This window comes from Eurosta solidaginis, chromosome 4, assembly GCF_040869045.1.
Source record: "Eurosta solidaginis isolate ZX-2024a chromosome 4, ASM4086904v1, whole genome shotgun sequence".
Classification (NCBI taxonomy): Eukaryota; Metazoa; Arthropoda; class Insecta; order Diptera; family Tephritidae; genus Eurosta; species Eurosta solidaginis.
Window position 1 is genome coordinate 13,575,394 of NC_090322.1, and position 13,211 is coordinate 13,588,604.

Genomic DNA, 13,211 nt, shown 5'->3' on the forward strand with positions numbered 1-13,211 from the left:
TTTCGGTATCCAAACAAAAATATCCCTTAAAATGGTACCTCACTGGGCATTTATTACGACTACTTGTGATATACATATATACACGTACGTACTTCTCACTCCAATTAAATTTGTATGTATTTGTTTGTATGTAATCATATACATATATCGTATATTTAATCCTTTCTCCTTAGTTTATGCTTCTTCAATTTTAAATTTCTCTATTAAATATTTACGACTTAAAATGTTTTTATAGTTTTATTTTCATGAAAATTGCTCTGATGAATGATATTAAAACAATCAATTTCACTTTGCATCATTCGCTGGTGCTGTTTTGGACGGTTAAAAAAGGGGTAAAAAAACTCATAAAACAGGCCAAAGGAAGATCTTCAATTTAGAACACGAGCAACCTCTATGGACTTCATTAGAGGCTTTCAATAGAGCATTCAATTAAACATCCCTTGAGACCGATAATTGCTGTGCTGATGGGTATCACGCCTTTTCCTTTGCTTACATAATAGCTGAAGTGAGAGAAGATTGCAAACACGTACTTTCCAACTTGTCAAGAGTGTGTACGAATTATAGAAAACTAGTGCCCTCAAACCTTACCTTCAGTTTGGTCCGTTCAGCAGCCCCAGCAGACCGATAAGTACGGTGCCGGTATCACACCATTTCCTTTGCTTATATAGTAGCTGAATTGAGAGAATATTGAAAACACGTACTTTCCAACATCCCTTACGGCTGCCAGTTGCTCTATTAGTACTTTCTGACAGAATAGGGTTAGAAACACATTATTTTCGACCTCTCACAAAGAGCTGCTACCAGTCCTATGAATTTGGACAGGATAATAAGTTATTGGTAACACATCAGTAGATGAAAAGCTCCTGGACGCCTAGAGCAAATATAGCTGTTTCCCATAGCAAAACGGTTGGAAAAGAATGCCTTTAAAGATGTTTACAGTTTTCTTATGAAGAATATCTTTCCCACTTCATATTGATCCAATATCACACCTGCGGTTTTTTGCCTGTTGTTGCCGAAGGTTTCGGGGAGTGTTAACGATGTTGATGGTTTTTTTCCGGATGCCGATCCCGTACGTTCCGGTAACAAGCACTATTAAGGTACTAGCCCGACCATCTCGGGAACGATTTAGTATGATCACATGAATCTTTCTAGGGTCGCCAGAGCATCGGCTGCTAAAGAAACAGGGATCTCCACAGGAAGGTGAGGTTGACAATTGGGTTGGAGAAGCTATAAATTCCGCTGACCCTTGAAAGGGCTGCGCTACACAACCCCTATAATCATTTTGGTATTTTAGTTGCCTCCTACGACAGGCATACCTGGCGCAGGTATATTCTCCTAGACCGCTGGGGCGGGCGCTTTTTTGCCTCTTTACATGATAATTTTCAAGTCGGTGCAAGGTCTGATTGATGTCACTACTTGTCACCTTTATTGCACTTTTTGTGGTGCGTTGCGTTAGCTTTTGTATTAACGAGGACATCAACCAAGGGGATGAGGAAAATTTGCTTTAAAAGTTAAATGGTTGTCTTCAGATAAGGCCTTATCCATCGCCTCCATTGAGTATCCAAGAGTCTGCGGGATAATATATTTAATTTCATTTATTTTCCCCATTTTCTCTGCTTCAATTTGCTTTACAATAAATTTTAGTTTGCTTTGCTCTCCATCTAAGGAAAAATAAATTTTTCGCGCAGCAGGCAGTGAAGTTTAGGGGATTTTGCAATTTGTGCCTAAGCGCAAAGATAAATGTTTGTTGTGTAAGACAAAAGCGTCAAGTATGAAGGATAGAGAGCTTGGTATACAAGAAATATTCATAAAAATAGATTTTTGTCATTTGCTATGCTTCTCGTGTGCTAAGATTTTATGTGGCTGCATTATTCAAAACTGATTTGTGACTGTAATTATTTAACATATTTTTTTGTATTTTTTTGCAGAAATTTCTCATGGCTGAATTTTGAGCACGCATTTCGGTAAGTATATGAATAAGCACTTTAGTTATTTTTTAAATAAGGTGGGATTTAAGGACTATAATAGATTATGGGAAAATGAAAGAAAAACAATATCACGCTTGTGAATTAATTATTATTAATCGTTATGATTGCCATTTTAGTCGACTTTGTTTTGAAGAATAATAAAATGATTAACAACTGTAATTTTAAACTTTTAATGACTGTACTCAAATTTAATGCCGAATTAAAAAGAATTACATACTCTTTTGCGGTAATCAAAAATAAGAAAAAACATTGCTTCAATAATTACAAGTTTGTGAATGAGCCCTCCCAATAATTTAACGTTAATCGAAAGCTTAAAGCCATTAGCAGAATAATACAAAAATTTGCATTGATTTCTGCTTTAGTTTATTTGATATTTAAGAATAAATGTAATAACTAATCACGATTATAGAAAATTTTTAATGCTTGATTTTCAACTAAGATTGAATAAAGTAAAAAAAAATATAATTATATATTTTTACGTTTATCGAAAATTGTAATTAAATTCGGCAATAATGGGAATAATTTAAATACAGTTTATGATTATTATAATTTTTAATCTTGATCAATTACTGCTGATCCCTGAAAACAATTAAATAATCAGTACACAAGCAGGCCGATATTGATTTTAAAAAAAATTATTATATTGCGTTACCCGAACAATCCAGACTTATTCCTTAGCAGCACTGTTCTATAATTTCCGACAGTAATTTTTTTGTAATTCACTGTCGTTATCGTTCACTTTATTATCTACATCTGCTATTTCATTTTAAAATATTTGAGTTGCTCTCCAAGCGGCACACTTATAAATAATATAATTTTTTTGAGTGGAGTTAGATACATATAATTAAATAAAATTTGAGTATGTGCAATTGTAGCAATGATATTGTAGGTAAATACTATTCGAAATTAAAATTTTTTTCTTTTTCAAATATAAAAAATAATACTTTCATATTTATTTTTCAAAAAATTAATTTCAATTTCAATTAATCAAAATAAAAAAACATTTTATTTAATTTATAAAAATTCAAAACAAAATTTGTTGCATCAATTTTGAAAAAAAAAAAAATATATCTACTTCATTGTAATATTGACGATAAAATACGATACAAATTTTTATTTTTTTTTATTTGAAATGTTAAAATTTTTTTGAAATTTAAATTTGAAAATTGCAAATTCGAAAAAATTTAAAAAAAGGGTTTGAAGCAGATATGAATATCTCTAGTTGAAAAATAAATAAAAAAATTAGGGCTACAAAATATATATATATTTTTTTTGCACATATATATTTTTTTGCACAATAAAAAACATTTTCTTTTAATTTCAAAAACTCAAAATTAAAATTATAGTATAATAAAATAAACATTGACATAAATACTGGCGGCAGTTTAAAAAAGTTTTAATATTTTGAAACGTAAATTTTTTGCTTCAAAACTATAAAAACATTTTTTTGAATTTGAAATTTTAAAGTTTTAAAATTTTAAAAAATTTAGAAAATAATTTTTTTTTTACAAATGTTATGAAAAAGTAAGAAACTAATGCGAAAAAGTTAAAGAATGCCTTAAAACAGACAAAAAATTTCAAACTACATTTTCAATTTTTTCATAATCAGGCCTGTTCTGGGTCCTTATTACGTAATACGATCAGTGACTGAAAACCATTCTAACTCAAACGATAACTGTCAAACTATTTCTAAAAATTATAATAAGTTATCGATTTAACAAGCACTATTTTTCGCTAATTCACATTCAGAGCTATTGTTAAATAAAAAAATGAATTTCGATCACGGATCGTAAAACGTAATGTCCGCCCTGAATTCCGACTCGATTTGAAAAGTAAAACCGTGCTGATTCCCAACCGATTTATTGATGGTTTTCTCAAATCCGCGTTGTTTGAATCATTTTCGAATTGCTTTCAAGTCGTTTAGAGCGCTCAACTAGCATCGGCGGTTCGAATCTTTTCAGAACTGATTTTTGTAAATAATTTTTTTTTTATTTTTATGACATACCCTGATACTGACCTATAATTTTTTGCGACATTCCCGATACTGGGCCGCCTGGGGAATTAATGCTGTCCTTATCTGTGATAGGGGCGCTACTTAGGGGGATGATCTTCCCCATACTTAATAATAGATCGCTGAGCATGCCTTGTTGGGCACGTTATCGCACGACCAAGATATATCACCAAAAAGCTAAATAAGATATGGGGAAAAAGTTGGCAAGACAAAAAGTTGATACCGCTAAAAATGATGAGCTAAGCTTGGTAAGGAAGCGGCAAGCAAGAAAGAGCAGATTCGAAGAGTGGAGAGAATCTTAAAGAAAAAGAAGAGGAACGCACTCTCCTTAGGCAAACGCACGTCACTCTAGCTCAACTTCGATCTGGATACTGTAACAGGTTAAACTCTTACCTATCCAGAATCAACCCCGACATACAAAATTTATGCTCTGCTGCAATGTGTCCCCATATGACACCAACCATCTCTTCAATTGTAATGTGGAACCAATGCCTCTAAAACCCCTCTCACTATGGTCCACCCCTGTTGAAAGAGCAAGTTTCCTTGGACCCCAGTTAGAGGACATTGATGAAAATTTGTGATCGGCAGCACCTATTAGATGGGGGAAGCACTGCTTCAAAAACGAGAACAGCAGGCATGCGAACCTCGGGAAAATGTCCCAAGGGTGCAGCAAGTATTGATCTGCGCCGTCTGAAACAGAAATCCCATAATCACAACAATAACACACTAGAAGCGAACGAGTTAGAAAGGGACCTCAACAGCCTAAAATCAAAATGGCAAGTGAAGGACGCAGACGTTACCAGAAAGACGTAGTCGATTTCTGTGCTAGGCGCGCGGAGTTAAAAGCGAATTACGGTAGGGAAACAGCTTTGCTTATTTGTGCTGCCTATTTATATTATTGAGAGCCTCGCGGCAGTGGCGATTGCCAGAGAAGGAGCAGACACTTTTTCTGTCTAACTGCTATTTGGGTTATATAGCGGAGCCACTACATTGGTAGTGCAAGGGGCTGGTGAAAAAAGCATTGCGGCCGTAGAATACTATATCGAAACGGCGAGCTTAAGAAAAGTCCTGTCCAGGGGTGAGATAGTTATGGGAGTAGCTAACGGTTAAGGAACTATCACCAAATTTGCAAGAGAGAAAAAAGAAAGATGAAGAAGAAGAAAAAGGGAAAGAAAGGGAAGATGGAGAAAAGATATAGAATGAGAGAAAAAAAAACCGACGAAGGAGAAGAAGAAGAAATCTTACTTAACTGGGGCTTAACCGTTTCAAAGTTTATAGCTGTCCAACAAGGCGCGCCGGTGGCTTCTTCGCACTGCTTACATACTGCATGAGTCAATTAGGTACACCAAGGGAATTTAAATCGTTTTCCATCTGTTCCTTCCAACGGGATAGGGAACACCTTCTTCCTCTGCTTCTATCTGGTAAAAATACTTACTTCGCCGAACCGTCAACTTTCCTTTGCTTAACATGGACTAGGCAGCGTAGCCGTTGCTTTTTAATTCGTTGGACTATGTTGATGGCTGCGTAAAGCTTATACATCTCATCATTAAATACTCTTCGGTACTCGCCGTCGCTAACGCTTGGAGGTTCGTAAATCTTTTGAAGAAAGAAAAGTTTCGTCACTCTCAGAGCCGCTTCATCTGATGTTGTCATGGTCCATGCTTCTGCAGAAGAAGAAAAGAAAGAAGCAAAAGAAAAAAGGGCAAAGAAAAAGAAGAAAAAAACAGCATACTGAGAAGACGGAAGGCGAGAAGAAAAAGAAGAGTAATAGGAAAGAGGCAAAAGAAAATGAGGAAAAATTGTTAGAAAGTTAGAAAAATATCAAAAAGGACCGAAGATAGATTTTTAACAAACTCTTTATACTTACTGAGAACCGCTTTCTAGCCTTCCAGGTTCCATTCGCGCTATGCTCACATACAAATGGCTATCTTCGTCGAGAAGGTGTCTAATTAGCAAACTGTCTACTAAAACTGGGAAAGCGCACGTGCGTAAAGAACCAAGGAAGTTTGGGAAGAACTCATTTGTATTTCGATATAGGTGTATGTTAATTTGTATTTGAATTTGGCTAAAAGTGTTTTGATTACATAAGGAATTTGCAGTGGAAAATATTTCATAACGTGGGTACAAACAAACACGCACAAATATTTGTGAAGAAAACCAACAACGAGCAACAGAAGGAATGAATGTGAATGTGAAAAGAGATTATGAGTATATTTGCTTTGCGTGTGTGTGTGTGTGTGCGCGTGTGTATGCGCAAGGACACCTGTGGGTTGTTTGTTTTGCATACAAAATGTATTAAATGTAAATAAGGATAATAATAGCAAATATAGCTTCTTTGAAGTGAGGAACAATTAGATACACGCCTTGTGCTTAGCAGCAGCTAGATTAAATATATTAAAGTTTGTTGCAAAACAGGTGCTACAAAATACTTTTTACTCTAGGTGGAATTTGGTGCCTTAGGTATCTCTGCAGTCGCTTTGGCATACCGTGCGTAGCAGTCAATGAAGTCCCCCTGTGTTCTAAAGAGAAAAAATTGATCATATCTTAAAATTTTTTGAATAATTTGCGTAAAGTTTAAACTTCAATACAGTTGAAATTCTACACATTTTCCAGTTTTTCATGCACAGATTATTAATAGCATACATTTTGAAGTATGAGGGTGACCTTAAATGCACAATTCAGTTTACTAAAACCACAGCCACCCCACCAATACAGCTATGCCATAAAATTGCTTGCATCCGCCTTTCTCAAACAAGCTGCTAGCACGCGCGCCTCCGTACCGCCTTCTTAATGAACCACCTTAATTGAGATTGAGGTATTTTTCAAAGGTTAACAATGAATTGCGATTGTATTCGCTCGTTTCACATAATTTGCCAGGATAGTAAAGGCGAGTGAGCGAGCGAGCCAAATATCGTAGAAAAAAAAATTCTATAGTTACCCTGTAAAAAATCGCACGACTAGTCCCTAAAGGAAGAGACCTGGGATTGATTGGGTTATAATTGATCTCGTCTAGTCCCTTTTGGGTACAGTTGGGATAAGTCAGTTTGAAATTCATGTAGCCAATTTTAGGAAATTTTGACTGTACCTGTAGGGTTACGAAGAAAATCTATCCGACATCACCCTTGTTATTTTTGTTGTGTTAGCAGAGCTTCTCCCCATTCAATAAGTGCAACCACTAAGAAATTGTAAGCAAAGTCATCTAACGGGAGTCCAAAGGAAACTAGCAGTTTCAACATTGCAATTGAAAAAAAATAAATAAATAAAATAAAAAAATTTTAAGCACTTCCTTTATATAAATGGACAAAAATTAGCGAAAATTGTCTCCTTATATAAAGACATATTCTTGCTAAACTTTGATATTTAAATTTTGACATAGAAATTGCAAAAATATTTATGAGAAGTAAAAATATAAAAGTGGAGCGCACATTACTTGGATTGGAAAGTTGGTAAGGGAGGAAATATTATTTATCAATCAATTGTTGTAAAGGGGTCATAAGAAGACATCCCGTGGCACTTCTGAGGGCAGTATTTTGGCGGGCCTGCAACCTTTTCCAGGCTGTGTTTTTTTTTGTTTGGGTCAAGCGATCAAACTGGCGACGCGTAGCACATGAGCGGCTGGCTAATGGTTTTGTGAGTTGTTAGCAGCGTTTCTTTATTTTTTCCCAAAGTGTTGCGGGAATGTGACTTGATACAATTACAGAGTATTGTCGAACGTTACCCTTAATATATTTGGGTGATAGTTAGCCAGTAGCGTAACGCCATCGACGTGAACTTCCATAATTTGCGTCATCTGTTCCTTTCACGTCGTAAACAAAGTGGCCGTGGACTTGGTCGGTGATAGTGTTAGGTCGCGCAAGGTGAAGAAACATGTGGAAGGGCCAGGTCCAGTGGCCATTATCTTGCAGTCGTCGGCACCGGTGGAAAAGGTAGCTATGGTATATAAAAAATGAGGATAGAACACCTGCCCTGTTTAATTCTCCCAGTTTCGTTCCTAACTTACAGTGCAAAGAGGGCCAGTTGGACACTACCCGTACATCCATAAACAGATACAATTGCGCGCTCCATAGGTCATGCTCAAACCAAAGGGATCACTCAAACCCATATAAAAAGATCAAAACTAGCTACAGCCGTATATTCCTTTGTAACTCATTCTGGATTCATCCAAGACTAATCGCGTTTTTGCAGGTAATGTATGTACATTTGTACGTATAAATGAACCTTTTAATCGAATCACAAAAATCGAAGTTACGAAAAATGCTCTAAATCACTTACACAAGCACACACGTATAGCATACCTCTAAGCCTTACTCCCTACTACCAACAGTACTACCCATACTTGTTTCCTGCTACAATTCTACCATTTGTTGTTGCCTTTGCTGTGTTGTTCTTGCACGAAACTGTCCGCTTGTAGCCGCAAGTAGGTAGGCAGTAGTTAGCTCAGAAGAAATAGCCACACGATTGCCGTAGAAGTACAACGTTTCCGTTTGTGGGTTTCGAAGGAAATTGCTTTTTGAGTTTTCGCAAAGTACGGGTTGCATGTGTATGTGTGTATATGCTTGTGTGAGTTAAAAATGAAAAGCTGTCCCTATATAATGGTTGTGCCAAAGTGAGTGGCACTCATTGTTGTTGGCTTTTGCAGTTTACTTTTCTCTCATTCAAGTGTACCTTTCATAATTTCATGAAATGAAAACAAATCTATAAACGCACACGCACATATATACCTATTTGTATGTGATCATAAAGATAGACCCAGACTGCAAAGTTATTGAAGCATTTAGACTGGCAATTCTTTAAGTTGCGGTATACGGCCATTAAAAAAGTTAACTTTTAAAACAATTGAAAAGCAAAATAAAAAAAAATTTGTTAATAATTGCATTCATTCTCTTTTATTTAAAAAGTAGAAATTACACTTACTTTTGCAGTAAAATAAGCAATATGTGTAGCATACTTTCAGGCAGACTTTATTATATTCGGTTTGATGTTGCGTGGCAGATGGAGTAGTCGATAGAGTTCCATTGATCCTAATAGTTTTGTTTTATAGGTTCAATATAATTTTATTTAGAATGCCTATGCATTTTTGTACTCGTCGACATGCAGTTATTAAGTGACTAACGCGCCTAAAAGTAGGCTTCAAATTTATGAAACATGTTCGTGATCGTAAGTGACAATACGGCCGCTGCATTGGATTCTATATATGTGACCCGGCCTAAGAAAAGGTGGCTTATGACTCAAAAAAGAAACAGCTGTTAAAGATAAACAATGCATTTCTTCAGTTTCTTAGTAGTTTTTCTTTTGCATTTTTTTTTCAGTCATAAGCCACCTTTTCATAGGCCGGGTCACATATATTATTACATTTCCCATACAAAAATGTTTCATAAAGTTGAAGTCTACTTTTAGGCGCGTTAGTCACTTTGGCGATAAAGTGCTTTCGGATGCGAAAAAATGCGCGAGCGCTTTCTGCCGACAATATATAATGCATTCTACGGTCGACAAAGATAGACTGAGGGCCAACAGACGCGCACATAAACATAAATTCAGCGCGTCTCCAATTACCATCACCACCAAAGTGGTTGAGGACGCCATCGGTCATGCTAAACCATCCAAAGCAGTGGGCCCAGCCGGCATAGCCATGCCGATGCTTAAAAGCCTAGGGAAAGAGGGTTTCAAATATTTAGCGCATGTCTTCAACCTGTCTCTTTCCACCTTTGTCTCCTATCGTCAGTAGCCAAGACGCTTGAAGCCATTTCGCTCCCCTACTTCAAAGCAAATTTGCAGCTAGCCTGTCATCAGCATGGCTTCAGAAAACTCCATAGCACCACCACCGCGCTAAACGCCGTTAGCACCCAGATAAATTGCGGTTTAATTCAAACCCCCCACCATAGAACAGTACTCGTTGCGGTAGACCTATCAAAAGCTTTTGATACGGTCAACCATGACACGCTACTGCAAGACTTGGAAGGTTCTACCCTTCCGCCATGTCTTAAAAGGTGGATCGCAAATTATCTGGGTTGTCGGCAGGCATCGGTGCAATTTAGAAATGAGACATCAAAACCAAGAAGAGTTAAAAAGGGGGTGCCACAGGGTGGTGTCCTATCCCCACTTTTGTTTAACTTCAACATATCAAAGCTACCTTCGCCACCAGAAGGAGTTACTATCGTTTCCTACGCCGATGACTGCAGAATAATGGCCACAGGCCCAGGCCCACAAATCGATGAGCTTTGCAAGAGAATAAACGGCTATCTCTCCAGTTTTTTCGCCTCGCGAAACCTGGCATTATCACCGTCTAAATCCTCCGCGACCTTATTTGCAACATGGAGGTCCCAAATGTCGACCATTTTGAACATCCACGTCGATGGTACTAGCTACCGACTGTGCTACACCCCAAAATCTTCGGTGTGACGTTTGATCAGGATCTACATTTTGGTGAGCATGCATCCGCAATTGTACCCTAAATCCAGAGCCGTAAAAAAATCCTCAAATCTCTTGCTGGCAGTACTTGGGGAAAAGACAAAGAAACGCTCATTACCACATACAAAGCAATTAGCCAGCCGATTGCATGCTCCACGTACCCTATATGGTCGCCAAGGCTAAAAAATACTCACTGGAAGAAGCTACAGGCCTGCCATAATACTGCTCTTAGAACCGCCACTGGGCATCCCAACAGACATCTAATTGATGAGCCAACACGGCCCGGGGGCTTAAGGAGTCATCTCCGTAAGCATTATGAGGAAATACGGCACCAGAGAACTAAGCCGTATGAAGCCAAAAAACACAAGCAGGTCCTCAGCGAACTACACAAACAGGCGTCGGACCTTTATGCCAGGAATTGACCGGTGAATCCAATACTCAAAGAACAGTACCCAAAACTTGCGGAAGAGGAACGCATACTCTCCAGGGAAACGCCAGTCACTCTAGCTCAACTTCGACCTGGATACTGTAACAGGGTAAACTCTAACCTATCCAGAATCAACCCCGACATACAAAGTGTATGCCCCGCTTGCAATGTGTCCCCAGATGACACCAACCATCTCTTTAATTGTAATGTGGAACCAACGCCTCTAACACCCCTCTCATTATGGTCCACCTCTGTTGAAACTGCAAGTTTCCTTGGACTCCCGTTAGAGGATATTGATGACAATTTGTGATCGGTCGCACCTATTGGATGGGGCGAAGCACTGCTACAACAACAACAACAACATCACGAATCGAAAACTATTTTCACTCAAGCAATAAAACTGAAGCTATCAAATTATTAAAAAAAAATAGTTATACATTATGGGTCTAATGAGTACGCGTTGTCCCCAGTTCACAAATTTCATTAAACTGATTAACCATTTTGGAGCTATTGTGATTTAAAAAATGGCATTAGATCACGGATCCTATGACACGATACCGCCCCAGTTTAAAGTACAATATCTCAAATTGAAAAGGGAGCCTCTATCAAAAATAAAACAATATTTTCTAGAAAAATAGTTGAACTTTCATTTTATGTATGTTGTTTTGTAATAAAAAAAAGTTGTAGCAAATAAAGCAGAAAATTGTATTTTTAGCACTTTCAGGTACAAATGTCTTGAAAACTAGAACCAGTTTAAAAATGCTGACACTGGATTCAGGGCCCGTATCGTGTGTTACGACGCGTATCGGAATACATTCTTCACTCAATATATAAATATGTAACTGCCAAACTATTTATACAAATTATGATAAATTATAAATCCAAATAGTACGCGAAGTCTCTAGTCCACATATGTCGTTATTCGGACTCACGGTTTCAGAGCTATATTGATCTAATGTTTGAGTGAAAACTTGATTTTGCCAGGAATCTTAACACACAATACGGGCCCAGTTTCAGCGTAACGAACAATTTTTGTTGTTATATCGGCCTACTGATTTGTAAGATCGCGGGTTTCGATCGAGCTCAAGGCCTAACAATAATTATTTAATCATTATTATTGTTATGATACATTTTTTCTTAATTGAAAAAATTTTAAATTATAAAGAAGAAAGAAAAAATTTAGACAACTGCCAAAGATCGTTGTATAGATCCATTTCGGGAACTGCTAAATTCCTTCATCGGCAACGTTTAGGCGACGCTGCTATAACCATTCAGCTATCACAGCGGGTGTTTGTTTGTCTTCGTTGTTTCTACTTCTATCCTGGTTCTTGCCAATTGATATTCACAGCACTGCGACATCTGTTGCAGAATGGATGTGAAAATTGGACTTGCTTCATGGAAATGATGCTATAGTTCCATATTTATTGACACATTTTCTCCGTGCTCTGGGATGTATTAACAATTTTTGTTGTTATACAGACCTACTGATTTGTAAGATCGCGGGTTTGAATCGAGCTCAAGGCCTAACAATAATTATTTAATCATTACTATTGTTATGATAATTTTTTTCTTAATTGAATCAAAGGTATTTAGAAAAGTAATCACTCATTTCTAGGCTAAAACTCTCAGCCTGTGTGATTAGTGCTTTGGAAGCTTTTTCGCCATTCTATGAAATAAAACGCGTTTCGATGCATTTATGACCTTCTTCAGGGAGCTATTTATAACAAAATTAGAAACCGTTATTATTATATTTCAAACATTAAGTAGATTTTTTTGACAGTCAACAATGAGAGCTAAAAATTTACTAAAGTTTCCAACATCTGGCAGCTCTACCGCCTCTAGTAACTGGAGTTTTGAACTCACCCACGCAGGACACAACCACAGAACGTGCTGAACAGTTTTTTGCTACAGCTCGCATTTCCTTCATCGGCTGCGACCGACGAGGCCTAACTTATAAACATGTGACGCCAGAAGGTATTATCAAGTTAGTATGCCCATCGTGGGCCTAAGATCTTCTCTCTTTAAAGATATGAGCAACTTTGTAAGCCTAACGTCGTAGAATTTGCACATGATCGTAAAAATGATGCAACCCCACCCTTCGGTTCACGCTTTTCCTGCCTGATGAATCATATGCAACTTCTGTCTCCTTTTGATTTCTTCCCACGCATTGGACGTTTCGATTCCTCAAGTGCTGCACTTTCCTTTGCCAACTCATCGGCCTTTTTGGTTACCTTCTATCACTTTATGACCAGGAACCCAGTATAGATGTGTGGTCTGGCCTGAGCGAAGTATCTCCTATGCTTCTTTGGTTATGCGTTTCGTTTAAGTGTTTATCGATTTTATTTGTTCCTTCCTAATTTAAAGTTTCTGTGCTCTT

The 13,211-nt window shown here is 37.3% G+C and overlaps 1 protein-coding gene across 1 annotated transcript in view; it reads left to right on the forward strand.

Annotated features, from left to right (window-relative positions):
• Pde9 (phosphodiesterase 9) overlaps nucleotides 1–13,211 on the forward strand; it is a 341,755-nt gene that overhangs the window by 69,254 nt on the left and 259,290 nt on the right. The window contains exon 3 of the mRNA XM_067780228.1: nucleotides 1,929–1,964. The gene's annotated coding sequence lies outside the window, so the exon portion shown is untranslated. The remainder of the gene's footprint in view (nucleotides 1–1,928; nucleotides 1,965–13,211) is intronic.